The following is a 15,115-nucleotide window of genomic DNA, read 5'->3' on the forward strand; positions in this document are numbered from 1 at the left end:
ATAAACTCGTTATTTGATACATTATTTTCTCAATTGAATCGATCTTGCACTTGTTAATTAATATTACACACACACACACACACACACACACACACACACACACACACACACACACACACACACACACACGCACGCACGCACGTACCCACGCACGCACGCTGTGGAATTTTTAATAAATAAATAAATATTAACTTAACTACTTACACTTATATAATATACATTTTGACGGAAATGAGCAGTACAATAAGCAATCACAAATATAAATGTGAATGAATCTACATATTATAATATATTTTTAATCTTTATTAAAGCGGCCGATATTAACCGCGATTGTGCGACTACGTCCACTACAAATAACTGTTACATTGTTCAGTAAACGTAAAGTTTTAATGCGAGAAATGGCCGTATGTAAAACGGAGCATTATTCCAACTGTTATATCCGCTGGAAAGCAATGGATATCAGTGTTTATTGTGCCAATACTCCTGCAGAGCAGTATCATAAACTAAAATTTAGTTGACTCAGCTTTCTGTACTTTTATCGATACTAGAACAATATAAATAGAAATATGACTTAGCCAGTCGTATTATGAAAAATTGTTAATAATAATGTTAAAAACAAGTTTCGAAATTTAATAACTTACGGATTAAATGATAACGAACCAAACTTACAATTTTTGTTGACATTATTATATTTTCAAAATTCTACCTAGTGCCAAGAGTCCCTAATATTATCATTTTTTTATATCATGAAGGTGGCAAATGGTAAACTGTTACTGTGGGAGGAGGGATCGTTAGTAATGCGGCTCTACCAGTCCCCTTGCTAGCAATATAACCTGTCAGGTCGACCTCCACTTATTCCCTGGAAACCATCGTGCTGAATTCCAGATGTATTCATCACGGTGAAATAACTGACCTGCCTTTTCAATCTTACCTATAATCCCTCACTGGTGCCCCGCCAGCGTATATCGTGAGCGCAGGCATAGTTACCATTCCATTATTATTTATTAAAAAAAACTTACTGTAGCCTATACAACACTAGGGGTGTCACATGCACGTTGTCAAATATTCTTGAATGTGCTTTAACCTTGGCCATATTTTTTGCCATCATATGTTAATTATACATGCATAGATATCTGTCATGCCTATCTCTCATTAGTATAGGCAGAAACAATTGAATTTAATTATATAACCCCAATTAATATACAAAAATTACAAGTTTGACAGTGCCATACAAAATTGATACCTAAAAAGGAATAGCTTTGTGTTTAATTTAATTTCTGATTTTGATGCTGTAGATACGACTATAAAATGTTGACACAATGATTACTGTATTTAATTAATATACTTAGTAATAAAACAAATTACTTTTTGCTTTTCTATTGCTATCATTTATCTACAATCTACGGTTTGATTGAACTTTAATTACTAAATATATCAAGATAAAATTATTTGCATTAATTTAAACATTATACCACACATTTAAATATATGCAAATTGATTTGAACTGTCTATTATGTATTTCGTTTATATAGTTTAGTAGCTATCAACTTAGATTAGAAATTAATTTTTTTTTAAATAAAAATAGATGAAAATTCCTTTTGTTGCCACCTATGTTTCTGCCGGGAAACAGCTGATAATATTTCCTAATATAGGATTTATTTAAATTTTTATAAAAACTTTTAATATTCATAGCTAGTACTTATATTTGTAAATTATTGCACAAATTAGACCATTCATTTGTTAATAGACTTAGAAAACAATATGTCACTTAATTTTCATCCTCTAGATATAATAAAGAACACTAAGGTAACAAATCACAATATTATTATATTTTATTATATTTATTTTTATTCTCTTCCGCTAATGGAAGAGAATAAAAACTCCAAATAAAACCTTATGTACATAGAATAGCACCTCTTTTAGAAAGAATAATATTATGTATAAAGATTGTTAATTTTATTAAATACAGTAATTTGGTTAGTAAATATTATTCAGTGCTTATTTATTTCAGTCACAAATTTATTATTCTCTAATGAAATATGTCCTTATTTACACCATAACTTTTGTGCTCCCTTAAAGTAACTTTCCAATTAGCACCTTCAAAGTATAAGGTTTATAATTGCGTGTAGAGAGATACTTTACTTCCAAAATTCGAATAAGCTTCAATGGAATCATGATTAAGGCGGACAGGATCCTAAATAATTAAATACAAAGTTTATAAATAAGATACAGTTGCTACAGAGTAAGCAACTTGTTACTTAGATTAAAACATTGGGTTTGATAGAATTCAATTATTTCTATTACTTTAGAAAATAGGCATGAAATAAACTCCCTTTGGATTCGCCATAGTTGATTAAAAATTATAATCCTCCGCGTAATAATGAAGGAAGATTATAATGTCACCGCTCTCTTTCATTCCCAAGTAGGGCAACAAGCTGTTATACATCAACATAAGAAAAACACGAAATAAAGTTAAGTTAGTTACTTTCTTACACTACTTCGTTATTAATAATAATAGACTATATTTACAGGTTAATTATCTTTTATGAAGAGAACTCCATGGCCAATGGTGGGATGATAACAGATTTCTCTAACAGATAAAGTTAGAATCTAACCTACAGATGTTAATAGTAAAACACCAATGGAAGATTAATCAATGAGGATGAAGTCAGGTCATTTGATGTTGTGAATTTACTAGGATTAATTCCTAGTAAAATTTGTGTTCAAAGTGCTTTTCAGGGAAAATACGTGAAGTCCACTTGACAGGGTATAGTGACGTCATCGACTAGCGATACTATTACTTATAATCCTGACAAAAACTGGATAGTGTGGGGCTCAAAAGGTTCTGATAGAAAATCGGATTAAAAAATAGAGAGCTATCAAACAAATTATGCACTCATTTATAATAATAATAATAATAAAACTATTCATCTGATGATTTTAAATATCATTAATATTTCTAATCACCAAATTTTATAGATTGACGTATCAAAATATGGATGAATGAATTTCAAAAATATTGCGTGTAAACATAAAGTTTCATATTTACGTTAAATAATCAACTCTACTTATTTTCTGTAATTAAAAAAAATAAGAAGCTATCACAATAGGTAGTTATTACTTTCAGTTTTAGTTTGGTACACATTTTGATGTAACTTTTGTATGGAAATATGATCTAGAATGTGTTATATCCATGTCCTAGGCCCATTATAGAATAAATATTTACCTACCAACTTCCATGTTATTTCGGCTCATGTAATAAATTATGAATACGAGAGCTCAGCAAATTCACCTTAACACCTTCTCTCTTGAACGTATAGGCAAACTATTTGCATTATTCAAAACGCCCGGACTCTTGTTATCTTTGCACTCAAAACTTTGAATATACTTCTTGAGTTCTTGCAGGGAAAATAATATAAGTACTCAAGTTACGGGTAAGTTCAACAATGTCATAAGGTACCTGGGGATTATATATGTCATGTAGCTGAAGCTTCATGGCATTACATTGTTACACCCGTGAACGCAATCAACTAGTTGTGTTGAAAATGTTTTGTTGAGAACTGTATCATTGTAAACTGTATCTACTCAATTCAGAACATTTCCCTGACGCGTTGCCCTACTATTTAGTTCGGGAACATTAGCGTCATCACTAAACATAGTAACAAGTGTAGTATTGTGGAACTGCTGATCGAAGTTACAATTTGTAGTCTAGTATTTCGAATCAAATGTAAACCAAACCTATCGTACGTAGAACAGGTTAGGTCATGTTTAAATTTAAATTTTACCTAGCTTTGATAAACAGCTTAACTCTGTGTTAAGCTATTCATCATTTTCTCATATAATTTGATTAATCTTTTTATAGTCTACCATCAAAAATATGACCGCATAACAATAGCTGATAATAAGTCTACCTGATTTAACAATTAATTCTCCAAATAAACAAATAGTGAATAAATAAAACTGGAAATATTAAACTACACATTACTACATATTAAATTAAACATTACGTTACGTGGCAAAAAATTAAACCTCAGACTTATTATCAGTATCTCATCATTTTTTTTCTACTGTAAATAACAAAGAAACTTAGAGAAACTCATCTTCAAGGAAATGGTAACTATAATAAATAAAAAAGTAATCGTTACACTTATCATTTACATTTATTTGAATATTAAAGTGTTTACCACGTATCCCTCCAAATTCGATATTATATATACCTTCGTGGTTAAATAAAATCAAAAGTTAGTAATCATTTTATCTAATTTAAACGGTTTCAAATGTCAGAAAAAAATATTAAAATAATGGCTTACTCGTAACTGGTTAGGTAAAAAAAAAAAACAAGAAACCTAATACAGAACTTTTCAAACTTTAACGCCAACGCAATATGCGTGGGCAGTATCCAGGTCAGCCTGAAAGGCATATTGAGCAAACAAACTGAATATAAATTTTGTTATAAGTTTTTTGAAGGATAAATCTTAAAAAGCATCCAAAACTTATAAGGAACTGATAGATAAAATCCTACTTTAGAAATCGAATTAACGGCCTACCTGTTTTTTTTTTATTCAACTTAGAATAGCAAACAAGCTGTCGGCCCACCTGATGGAAAGTGGTAACCGTTGCCAATAGACATGGACAGTACCATGGGCATAACAGAGTATATTGATTCGCCCATGATACGCCTCCATAAGATACCATTCCTGAGGACTAAGGTGTTATTCCTCTGTACCCTGTAAATTCACTGCCATATCCTACCTTTCAAATCAAAACACAACCATACAAACACAGCTGCTTCACAGTAGAAACACAAATAGGACAGAGGTACCCAAGCACATGACTTTTGTACAAAGTCTCCCTCTAGTAATCTATTCTATTTACTTAATTGTAAATAATAACCTAGAAACATGAACAACATAATGTACACTATATAAAACAATAAAACGCTCACGATACCCCTTATAATTGCTATTCTTGAAGATTAAGGTTTTATGTCTTCATACCATATAATATCACTGTCATACTTTACAAACTAAAACATAACCAAGCAAATTACAGTGAGTCAGACGTTATAATATAAGTGGGATAGAGGCATACAACCTCTGTACAAACTCTTTCTTTTTAATAAATAACAATATACTAAATAATCTCTTTAAACATATTACAGAACGCTATCTTTTCCCAAACTAAATAAAACTCGTGTTATGGATACAAAATAGAAACATTTTATATACTTTTTTTTTTTTATAAATACATGCATATTAGAACACGCCCAAGTAAATATAAACTCACGTACTTATGAATATTTGTGTTATATTGGTTATATTGTATTTATCAATATAAACACAGAGAGAATGCGAGAATCGAACCTTGAAAATAAGGCAGTGTGTTAAATCGCTATACCAAGACCATTACCATCGATCGTCCATTTGGTAGTAATATAATACGAGTAAATATATTTTTAAGCCATTTTAATAAGAAATAATTCATACGTCTACACAAAGCAAAAGGATTTCTGTAAAGCCAACGCAATTATACGGAAGCAACATCCATCTCTGCCTGCAAGGCAAAGATATTTAGGAAACAAGCTAAATATAAACTTGTTGTTACAAATAACGGGAGTTCAGAATCAAATGTTCTATGCTTGTTATTACTCTGTAAAATAATATTTTAGTAAAATTAAGAAAGTTTACAGTTTGATCTAGTTTTATTTTGGGTTTAGTTTTATACAATTATTCTTTGCATCTAAGTAATAAAAATATTTAAAATCTTTGACAGCATTTATATTAATAAGATGAATTTTAAAAATATCCTATTACCTTTTATATTCTTATAATTAACACATAAGATTTCTTTAGTTACAATTATCATTGTTGTAATTGTATTATTTGTTGTATCAGCCGTTACCTATCCTCTGCTGAACATAGACTCCCCCTAAGGGGAGTTTTGCCAATAGTTGCCACGCTTGGCAGGCGAGTTAGCAACCGTAGTTTTACTTTTGGTGATGTTGTAAAAGAGACGCTACTGCGCATCCCTCCATCATAAGCTCCCTTAGTCGCCTTTTACGACACACATGGGAAAAGAAGGGGTGGCTTATTCTATACTATGCCCTACACAGAGGTGGTATTTTTTTTATTAATAAACAAAAAATATATAATATTTACTAGATCTAACCCGGCTTCGTACGAGTAGCCAAAATTTGGGAAAATAAATATATATAATAAAAAAATTAAACCGACGTATCACTTATTTTATAGCATTTTATATTCTTCATTCATTCTTTAGATTAATATAACTTTTTTTTATTTATGAACCGACTGAGATAAAAGAAATACTAAATGTTAAGTGGAGGAAATCGCAACACATTAAAGAAAACCGCATTCAAATCGGTTAAGCCGTTTTTTAAATTGGCGTGCACAAGCGACAAGACAAACAGATAAGAACAAGACAAACAAGAATTCAAAAAACATTATTTGTGAAATGTAAAAAGTTAATTACTTTTTTTGTAGCATATATTTTTTACAAAAAAAAAAAAACTAGTACATGTATTATAAACATATGAAAATTAAATAGATCCCTAACAATGCTGAAGATAGCTTTTTAGACTTAGACAAATAACTGAATATATGGGACGAATATGGGACTCTATTACTCTATATTTCTTAATATAAAACCTGTAATATATTATGCAATACATTAATTGAGTAAAAAATAACGTTCAAAAGAAGTTGTTCACATAACATTTTTTATTTAACATAGCATTGCAAAGAAATCAAACAAAGACGTATGGTTATGTATTATTAGTAATTTAGGTATATTGCCATATTCTTCTAAACAATTAGAGTATGCATCCACCATAACGGAATCAAAAGAGGTACCAATTATTTCATTGCATTCATGTAATTAATATTCTATCTATAGAATAAATTAAAAAAAAGAAAACAAAAAGGCAATTCCTTAGTCAATATGCTTCGTTCTAGATCAACTTAATCAAAAACTTCAGTCCACGTTCCAATTGTTTTTCCTTGTTTTAGAGATAAGTTAATATCAAATATGAAAACCAGTATTAATAAATGTAATGCTAACTGAAGACGCCACTCAATTCCATCCGTCATGGCACGTCATATAAAATACGACAATAAAATTAAGATAGACCTAATGAGAACTATTTATTTAAAACGACCCCCACGAGTCAATGTGTTCATGCGGCTCAGGATCGTTCTTATTTCAGTCTATGGAGAAAATCCAGGACCGTAGCTAGACCCATGTTTAAAGTAGGGCAAAAGAAAATTGTGGTAAAGCAGAAGCCATAATAAAGTCACTTGGAAAAAGTGAATCTCACAAATTTTCTTGGGGCCTTTCATTTTAAACCTTGCTCCTCAATGTCTCCCTTCCCCCTAGCTACGGCCATGGGAAGTCTATGTTTAACAGTAGACAGTTAACAACTGATGAAGATTATTATGATAATAATCTGAAATGTGAAAAAAAAAACAATTAATGCGTTTGTGTTAAAAAGAGGAAAGTTTAGCATTAATAAGATACTTAGTACCAAATGAGATATGTTTCGTTTAATATCCATTAAATTGTTGATAAAACTTGTATCAATAAATAAGGCCAGCTGCGAACTATTTGTTATCTATGACATTAGACACCATTGTATCCGAAACAAGAAACGAACATTAACCTCACGAACCATAGATCAAGATTCTGTTCATTAGTTTAGGTATTGATTACTCTATTAAACCCATGCCTACGCTTACGTTATCTATTTACATATATAAACAAAGAGTAAAGTGATAATTTATGTGTAATCTAAGAATTTTAGATTATATACCATAAAAAATAACTTTTTTCTATTTATCTTGTTATAAAATTACACCGTAAGTTATTCTTACTAATATAATGAACGTGAAAATGAGTTTGTTCATTACCTTTTAACGACTTAATGACTTACTAATCACTATAACATTCAATATACATGTATTATGTATTTGGCATTGATAATTATCACGTAGGCAAAGCCAAAGGTAAAAGCTGGTATCTAGCTCTATATACAATCAATCGCCAAATATATTTTTTTCAATGGGAGCGAATGGAATGGTAACCCCGCCTGCGCTGTCGGTATACGCCGGCGGGGCCACAGTGAAAGATGATAAATGAAGCTCAGAATGAAAGCAGGTCAGTTAGCCCCTCGTGACGAATTTAACAATAATTCACTACGATATTTTCCAGTGAGAATCGCAGAAGGTCAGCCTGATAGAGTATATTGCTAGCAATGAGGCAGTTAATCCCTATTACTCACAATTCCTTTCCCCCCGTCGAATATATTTAAACGAATCACTTCAGAAAGGCTGCAACCATTTGGCGAATTCTTATTTTGTTGTGTTTATAATTTTCAGAGTAAAGTTTGTATGATAGAAAATGTTTGCAAAATTATACGGAAAAGTAAAAAGTTACACCCGTGCTAAGCCAGGGCAAACAGATAATTTTCAATACATAAATAAAACGTCGACTTCGATCATGGTAACATTAACCATTAGTATAGGTAAAAATTCTACCAATTACAATAATAAAAATCGCTTCAAAATAAACGAATATATCGCGTTATTTATTTACAAAAAAATTACCTGCAGCCGTTTGAAGTTTCTTAAAAAGGGTATGTATGAACCCGAAATACATGGATAGTGTTCATGAAACCGTATTCAGTTTCAATTTCCCCAAGAAACATGTGTCGAAATATGAAAATAATATATGACCTTTACATATTAAATCAATCCTCTGATCGTCCAGTTTATGTGAATGGATCAAAAATGATTTTTATATTCCATGTTACATGGAGAGCTAAAGCTCTCCATGTAACATTGCATTTATAAAAATATATATACATACGACTAGTTTGTTCATACTCATATTTTAGTATTTAATATTTCAATAGTTTTGTTTTTCTGTAACTTGGAATGACATACATATTGACTCGAAAATAGTCCACTTAATGGAAAGTAAAACCGTCACCTATAGACTTGAACATTATCTGGGACATAATAAATATACTGCGTTGCCTATATTAGTGCTTACCCCAGAAAGCAAACGTAGCCTGCAAAGCTATGTCTGAGAGTGCATATACACCTCCTCAAAAAACCTGCTTCTCCTGAAACAGCTCCGCCTGAAGAAATGATCCATTTCTAGTGGCAAATATCAGATTATTATTATTCGTTTTCTAATCGATATAAAATTCCATTAATATGATTCACGTTTCATTTTAATTCAAGCAAAAAAGCTATAAGTTACAGCTAGTAATGTTAGTAAAAAAAATACCATTGACGTTAAAATTTACATCTAATAGTATATACGGTAAATAACCAGATAGCCAATACATGAGGTCACCACATTCAAATGCGATCCAATTCGGAAAAGTACATTTCTTAAGTCTATCTTTGAATCAAGTCCGATGGGACTAGACTTTGAAATGGACCTGCCATCTAATAATGTACGAGGACATTATTAGAAGATAAATTCGCTTTGAACAACCTGCAATCAGTGTTGCAACGTTCAACCAACTATTAATATCATTATGTTATTTATTAATCTAAATACCTACTGGATTAATTTTTTTATCGAGATAAAAATTGTCTCACCACATTTTTGTATAAACAATACACATTTACAAAATTGTATAAAAATCAATGGAGCAGTTTCGGAGATAAGTGTGAAGGAACATCGTGAAATGAACTTCTTTATATATTATCATCATATCAGCCCTTAACTATCCACTGCTGAACAAAAGCCTCCCCTTTAGGGGTTTTGCCAATCGCCATGCTTGGCAGGCGGATTAGCAACCGCAGTCAGGCTTTAGAGATGTTTTACGTTGCTGTCCATTTCTCGCCCTCCCTTAGTTGGCTCTTACGACACTTACGGGAAAGAAAGGGGTGGCCTATTCTATGCCGGGACCACACGGCCATTTATATATTACGTATCTTACTAATGTAATAAAATTGTAACTAGACAATGTATGTGTCTGTGCATGGCAGATATTAAAAAAAATTATAAAAGTCAAATCAATATTTTATTACAAATTTTGTTTGTTTGCCTGTGTGTTTGTTCGGGTGTCACGCGAAACCAAAATGGACGTGACTTTACTGTTATATTTCTAAAGATCTAACTTAAAAACTGGTTTTATCTTAATAAGTCATCTAGAAGTAATCTATTTCATTTATTTTCATACTTCTCAAAGTACAAAGTAGCGGGCAAAAAGCTAGTTGATAATAAAATAACACTTGAAGCTTCTAAATTGTTTATTAAACAATAGATCTCTTTATAATTGACAGCTTTACTCTAAAGTTCATTGAAATTAAGGTATATTTATCGTTAAGTGGATACAAGAGTAAATCTTCTCTTGTACTCGTTTCAATAACGAGTCATTAATTAACAGTTGAATGTTATATCCACCGACAATGTCAGAAGGTTAAAGTACATTGTACCTGTTAAGTTAACAGTACTATAACGTAATATCATCTACGGTAGCCGCCAAACAACTGTACTTACATGTGTTTCGATTTGAAAGATGGAACATCATGTGAAATTCTTGCGTGATAATTTTATTAGTAAGTGTTACCGTAGCTTATGAACGCCTGTAATACCAGGGGTTTTACGCGCGTATTGCCAACCCTGAAGAAACCTCTTTACCCCTCCTATTGTAGAACCCCATGCTGCAGTCTCTTGGAAAATCCTCTAAAGGGATCTCATTCCATAACCTGAGTATTCGTGACAGAAAACATTTCTGAAACCACGTTGTACTCAACCATCTAGGCTGTAGGGTATGAAAGTGAACTTCCTATCGTAGGTGACCCATACGATGGTAAAAAGTAACCGTGGGCATCATGATCATCATCCTAACACAATCCGTTGAGGGGGAAAAGGGATTGTTAGTAATAGGGTCTAACTAACCTATTGCTAGCATTACACCCTGTCAGGTCGAACTCCACGCGGTTCCTCCTGGAAGCCATCGTGGTTAATTCTAGCGGAATTCGTCACGATGGGTGAACTGACCTGCTTTTATCGTCACCTATCATCGCTCCCTGGTGCCCCGCTAGTATATACCGATAGCGCAGGCGGGGTAGCCTTTTCATTACCACCCATTAAAAAAAACACAATCCGTTGTACTAGCAATAAAACATGCAGAGTGAGGCAAAATTTCTCTTCATATAAATAATATTATAATTATAAAAGTTCTCTACTAATTTCATCTTAGTGTATAATATATATTGTATTTGTGTAAGTATTTATTTATATAACTATGTATGATTTAGATAGGTATATATATCTATTAATACTAGTATCACATTCTAGCATTTCGACACTTCACTAACGTTGTTTGAGGGGGGGAGGGTAAGGATTGTTAGTAATAAGGAGGTTAGTACTCATCATACTATCAATATACCCTATCAGGTCGACCTCCACGCGGTTTCTCCTGGAAACAATCGTGACTAATTTATCGTTGAATTCGACACGATGGGCTAACTGACCTACCTTTCATCCTCATCAATCATCCCTCACTGGTGTCTTGCCAGTGTATACCAATTGCGCAGGACGCGGTTACCATTTCATTATCATCTATAAAAAAAAGACGTTATTTGAGATAGAATGTTTTTAGTATTAAGTCCGCCTTGTACACGTACAATATCTCTATGTCCTGTATTAAAAGATAAATAAATATTTTTTTTTATTTCCACTTAAAATATGATATATAATAATCTTTTATTTAGATTCACTATAAATTCAATTTATCTAATGTAATGATTTTTCACTCTTTTTGAATGAATTGAATCATTCAAAAAGTGTGAAAAATTCGGTTCAAAATTAACGACATACAGAAAATGTAACTTCATTAAGAACCCTATTTTTGTAGTTGGTAGAATATAATTTTGCACATTTTTTTAATAGTTATTCTATGTAAATATTTCTTTAAAAATATATACAATAGCATTACATAATCAGTTCTTTAGCAAGTAAGTACCGAAAAGCGCACGATGCTTGCCTAATTGACGTTACAGATTCAATTCACGAAACGAACTGTTTGTTCTAGATTAGCCAGAATCTAAGGTTGGCTCTTAAATAAGCCTATAGTAAGTTTGTACGATTGTTCCTTTTTTTTCTTAATTTGGTACACGTAGTCGAACTAGGTGTCCCGTTTTCGCTATTGATACGGGTGACGGGGCACCTGAAACTATAGCATTGACTGTGCCTCGAGTGAAGAATGAAAAAGTAAAATTACAGTGGAGATATTTTTTTTATGCGATTATAACTTTCAATTTACAAATATGGATACAAATAACTTTATTTTGTTTGAAAAGTGGTAAAAAGGATGGTACATAATATTTAAATATTGCTTACATTTTTCACTAGAATCTAGCATACAAAATTCATTTAATTGTACTGTGCTACGAACAGAAAAGAAAACCGAATATCACATATATACTTATATCGTCATATTATATAAATGTCAACATATTCACTTATTAATAATAAATTATACAGATTACAAATAACAGTCAATTAATTGAATCACATATTTAAAACTTATTTAGATAATGGAAGTCTAAGGCGAATACGAATGAATTTATACGATTATTGCTTTATATCCCATATTAAAAAAAAATTTTGATGATTGTATAGCAGATCAACGTACATATAAATTCATATTCTGGTGATAGTGCGTTCAATTCTTGTAAACATTTTTGTCTGTGTTATTCTTTTATGTTAATTCCTGTTACATACAAACATAACAGAAATACTAAATGGATTTGAATGAAATTTAGTATACGAGTAGATTATACCATAACTTATAACGTATAGGATACTTTATGAAATAACTCGGGTAGGTAAAGCTGCGAGGTACAACTAATTGACAATTTAAAGGAAATACACTAAATAACAGGTTGGGTCATTAAAAACTTAAAGAATAATTAAATTTTACACATTCTGAGAAGCACGTAATTTTTAAAGAAAGGCCGTTTTTGTAGACGCGTTACTGGCGACACTATCAAGATTATTATTGATCTAAGAATGATGCTGTGTATACTTATTTGTTTTAAAACCATATAATTATTTTTGTATTTTTTAGTACTTATTTATTAAAAGAGAGTATTCTGATGTCACCGCATGTAACGGTCGACCATTCTCGTGGGATATCCCAACCTCTTTGTTTGTTTACAATCATTACCAATGCGTAAGATTTTCGATTTATATATTTGTTAAATTCGTAGATCCAGTAGTTATATGTTTAATGAGTGACTGCTACTTCACGGATCAACTTCTAAAAAAGAGATTTTTTTTTATAAGATCGTAACACCGCCTGCCCTATTGATAAAACCACAATGTTTTCCAGAGTATAGTTTCCATATGGAAGTCGCCTTAACAAGGAATATTTCTTAGCAATGGAGCCGCTATATTCTAAGGTGTATGTTATACAATTAACTTAATAATGTCAGATTTTTTTACTGGGAAAGTTTATTAAACTTTAATCTTAATCTAATTAAATTATTAATTTAACGATCTCCTTATAATATTTCAAATATTTTCAAGAATTTAATTTGATATTTTAACTTCAGCTTGCTTATCCTTCGGGTCATGTCAGTTACTTTGATTCTTTTGCGGATATCTTCGTTTCGTATTTTATCATGCAATGACACTCCGGACATAGCCCTCTCCATAGCCCGCCGAGTATTTTTCATTATTCTAATTAATTTATTAGAATTTTGTAAATCATAACTTACTTGAAACATTGCAACTTGTAAACCAATCAATCGAATGCAACATATTTTCGCATGTGACACCAATTTGAATAGTTATTACCAATTATACCCTTTATTTTCATAACGGTAATATACTCGTAGGTACAATTAAATTTCAACACAATCGAAAAACGCTAAGCAATTGTAACAAAATAACGCAACAAACAGTATTGCCGCTAAGTGCTGTCGCAGCACCACAATTTTGCGGTGGAAATTGGCGAAATAAAGTCGTGTGGCGTTGAGAAATATTGCTTATACGTTTGAATCTAGCATTATTTTCGTCCACTATATGAATTATATGGTGCATTTATGATACCAAATATATATAAATATTTATCAATTGTATAAAAAAAAGAATAGCGACTAAGATGAATATCGTTGCCTATATTTTTTGTGTCAATTTATTCAATATCTAAAGTTTAGAAAATTGTCATAAATTACTTATGATTATTATACTGAAATTAAGAAAAATACAAATAATCAAAATTGATATAGATTTGGAGATGTCGTATACATATGCAATAAATTATCTGTCCAGTTTAAAACCTTTTTATAATAGCTTGAAAACTTACTATTTTGACAAAATTTGTAAAAGATCGATAACTGTCTTTATATATGTATATTATTAAATTTATGAACTTACTATGTTTGTCGTTTACGACAATTGTTTTAACTTCATCCGGAAATCTTTTTCAGGGGGAACACGGCGCTTTGTCTTTTGCACTGTTTTATCTGGCAGACAGAGATCTCTTAGACGTTGGTATACAGAAATCGTTAAAATTTTAAATATAAGTTTAAAAAAAATCAACAGTGGAATAAAACTATTACAATTAAATAGATTCATAAAAAATTAAAACCAACAAAGAATTAATTACATACAATATAAATTGTTTTAGAATCAGCAAACTCGTTACGTGATATACACATAAAAATATAGTCGACTTGACGCCCTCCACTTTTAAAAGTCACTGCAAATAAAAAAAATAATTAAGATACGCTACTGTCCATTTCAAAACAAACATTACCTGTTTCATAATATTTGTGTATTGAAATTAATATTAATCGATATAGACGATTGCTTATGACAATAAACTATTGTGTCACATAAACGAAAAGTTTCCAATCAATAACGCCTAAGTCGTTTTGAAAAGGTATTCATAACGACATTAAATAATAAGTTGAAATATCTACCGCTTTCGTGATATCTAAATTAAGGTGTCTTTATTTATAAACATAAATATACCTTATAAAATATATAGACCGAAACTTTTATACTGTTATTTGGCATAAAATAATAATACATTTGTCATTTGTTATTGGTAATATTATAC

This window comes from Galleria mellonella, unplaced genomic scaffold (genome assembly GCF_026898425.1).
Source record: "Galleria mellonella isolate WM207_F2 unplaced genomic scaffold, CSIRO_AGI_GalMel_v1 utg1380, whole genome shotgun sequence".
NCBI classification, from domain to species: Eukaryota; Metazoa; Arthropoda; class Insecta; order Lepidoptera; family Pyralidae; genus Galleria; species Galleria mellonella.